Here is a 3,352-nt window from a genome sequence, read left to right as displayed (position 1 = left end):
AATACCAAGTCTGAGTGAGGAGGACTGGAGGAAGGAACGGCCCAATACGTCACGTGAGCGTCCCTATAAACTTCACTGAGGAAAAAGAAAAACGAGAAGAATAAAATAAGATTAACTGAAGTCAATGCGAGCTGGTGGGTGTATGAGAAACGAGAATAAACACAATCTTTAAAGATCATAGATAGATCTATAGGCTACCTCTGGAAAATAAATGGTCCAAGAAAAAGAAAAAAAAAGAAGATCGAGTGACTTCTCCTTGTTTAATGTACTCCTTGTTTTTAAAATCAATGTTTACAGTATGAGTTCATTTTTGACTAAAATAGAGGATGAACGCAGATAAAGACAGAGGGAGAAGTTTACTGCAGGTTTATTTATTCGCTTATTTATTTTATTTCGTTGCTGGGACCTGCATTCGATCGTCAACATAGGAGTTTAGTTTCGTGTAAAGTAAACAACAGTGGACTGAGATCCCTCTGTGCTGTTTGATCATTTTACAGGGCGTGGATTCACAGCAATGAGAGTCCCTCAGCGGCGCCCCCTGTTGGTTGCATACAGCACTGGTTCTCAAAGGGGTCCTGGGAGCGTGATTGGAATGAGTTACTAGCGTCAGTGAGCCTAGTAAGTTCAACCACGTTATCCCTAAATGCGTTGGCTATTTGAAAAGGTAAACACTTATATTATTATATTTGGCCCCTCATTAATAAATGTAGCTATCAAGTCAAATATAAAATAAATATATGTATTTTTAATTGTGTCCAGCAGTGTTCTCAGGGGCCCACTGTTACAGTATTACCTTTGAATAGCTGAGCTACAAGCTGAAAACCACATAAATACACCTCAGTGATTGGTGAAAATGGAGGAGATGATGGATAAGCTGAGTCTTGAGAAACCAATCAAACCATATAGGCCTATAAAGTAAACTCTGTAGAATCAGTTTTCATCTGCACTCGTGTTTTTCCTCCAAAACAAGTTTATGACAAGTCAAGCTTCTCCCTCTTTGCCTGAGAGGCCTGATTTTATGACGGGGACTGCCCATAAGTCCTACATCTCATTAGTCCTACATCTCATTAGTCCTACCTTGGTTAGAGTTAGGTTTAGGCATAGTTTTACTGAGGTTAGGGTTAGGGTTTGGGTTAGGTTTAGGCATAGTTATACTGAGGTTAGGGTTAGGGTTTGGGTTAGGTTTAGGCATAGTTTTACTGAGGTTAGGTTTAGGTTTAGGCATAGTATTTTTACCAGGTTAACATTCACCAGATTCGGACTAATAATGGGATGTAGGAACAATGAGATATCGGACCGATGCCATGGCTGAGAGGCTGACTGAATATGGAATGAATTGCAAGTAAGTCGGTGTCGATATCAGCCGAGAACACGGGAGTCTAATGCATCCCCCTGGGAGATGGAATGCTGAGGTGGAGCGTCAGGAGTCTAATGCATCCCCCTGGGAGATGGAATGCTGAGGTGGAGCGTCAGGAGTCTAATGCATCCCCCTGGGAGATGGAATGCTGAGGTGGAGCGTCAGGAGTCTAATGCATCCCCCTGGGAGATGGAATGCTGAGGTGGAGCGTCAGGAGTCTAATGCATCCCCCTGGGAGATGGAATGCTGAGGTGGAGCGTCAGGAGTCTAATGCATCCCCCTGGGAGATGGAATGCTGAGGTGGAGCGTCAGCTCCCAGTAGCCTACTCACAGCACGACTTGCTGTACCCAAGCCATGCTGCCCATTAGCTGAGTTGGCGGTGCCCAGCAGGATAAACCTTGTGGTCCAAAGGCAAGTGCTCTACCGGACACAGAGGCTGACGTTGTGGAATGAATTGTAGCCAGATTGGCAAGACATGGAACAATGGTTCTGTCTGCACTTCAGAGCTATGAAATCAGCTGTTGAGGCGAGCGATAGTTACAGTCAACTAGTAGGCCTATACATGGTTTAAGTGGTAAATATATTAGTGTAGACACCTCTTTACATCATGATGCGGCACAGGGATGTTTTGGTTTTCTGTGAAGGGAAGGTTTTGCTTTGCTGCGCTATGTCGTGCCTTGCATGAACAACTGAGCTACTGGTAAAATAAGTCTTTCTTGTTTTTAGCCTTGGACGTGGAACTACCTGCGGACCAGATTAAAAATGGTTTAATTTCTTTGTTTGTTCTTTATTTACCCAGAGTAGTAGTTGAGCACACATGCTCATTTTCAGCAATGCCCTGCACATAGGCTTAATACGGGAGGCTCTCTCCATTCCGACATGTCGCCACTCCGAAATGGACTTCTTATTGTCGGAGTGGCGACACTCCCATGGGCCTAAGGTTTAGGGTTAGGGGTAGAGATAGGGTTAGTGTCGGAATGCAGACATGTCGGAAAGGAGACATGTCGGAGTGGAGAGATGCACCCGCTTAATACGCACGCACACACACACATTAAAACCAACCACTGTCTTATACTGTCGTCCACTGAACAGCTCCACTGGAACAGTTTGGGGTTCAGTGCCTTGCTTAAGGGCACTTCACTTCCCCACACAGATTTCTTCCTGCCGATCCGTGGAATCAAACAAGTGGATTCCTCTAATTTGTTTTAAAAAGATTTCCATGGATGTACTTACCAGTAATAACTAGTAATTGTCTTGATCTCTTCCTGTAAATGTAATGTAATGTAATTCCATTTTATACTTTCCTTGAGTTCTCTAGGTATATGGTTGATTGGTTTAATTACAAACAATCAATCAATTAATGTGCATTTTATGGATGCAATATGGTTGTCATTTGTAGTCTCTTGGCCAGTTCACTCTTGTAAAAGAGACTATAGCCTCAATGTAGTTTTATTATTGACAATCTGAAGACACACCTCTCCAGGCCCCATCTTAGGTGGAGACAGAGCTGGATATTTCTGAAGCTAGACATTTCTTTGTGTGGTTGGGGCTTGCAGCCACACAAAGCTGTGAAGCTGGATATTCTTTAAACTGGATAAATAAGTGAAGACATTGAAAAATATCTGATTCACTGGATCCGTGCAAGCATGGAACACGGTTATCTCTGAAGACTGACCTAGACACAGGATGGGACACACATTTTGATGGACAAGATTCAATTTCTCGCCAACAGGCAGGCTAAGAAAGTTACATAGTGCAGTTTTAAGTTGCTCTGGATAAAGAGCTTCAGCTAAATGCCTAAATAGTAAATTGTAATTGTAGATAGCAATAGACGATGCTAGACAACAAAACCAAACATGCAAATAATGCAGGGGCTCTTCTTCCCCCAGCGGAACCCAAAACCACAGATTTTAACTATTTACTGACCCAAAAACTGTCAACTGTTATAGTGAGTTCTTCAGCATATATATGATAAAAACAAAAAAACACACAAA

This window comes from Nannobrachium achirus (genome assembly GCF_963921795.1).
Source record: "Nannobrachium achirus genome assembly, chromosome: 6".
NCBI classification, from domain to species: domain Eukaryota; kingdom Metazoa; phylum Chordata; class Actinopteri; order Myctophiformes; family Myctophidae; genus Nannobrachium; species Nannobrachium achirus.
The sequence above is the reverse complement of the archived record's forward strand: the minus strand, read 5'-3'. Positions refer to the sequence as shown.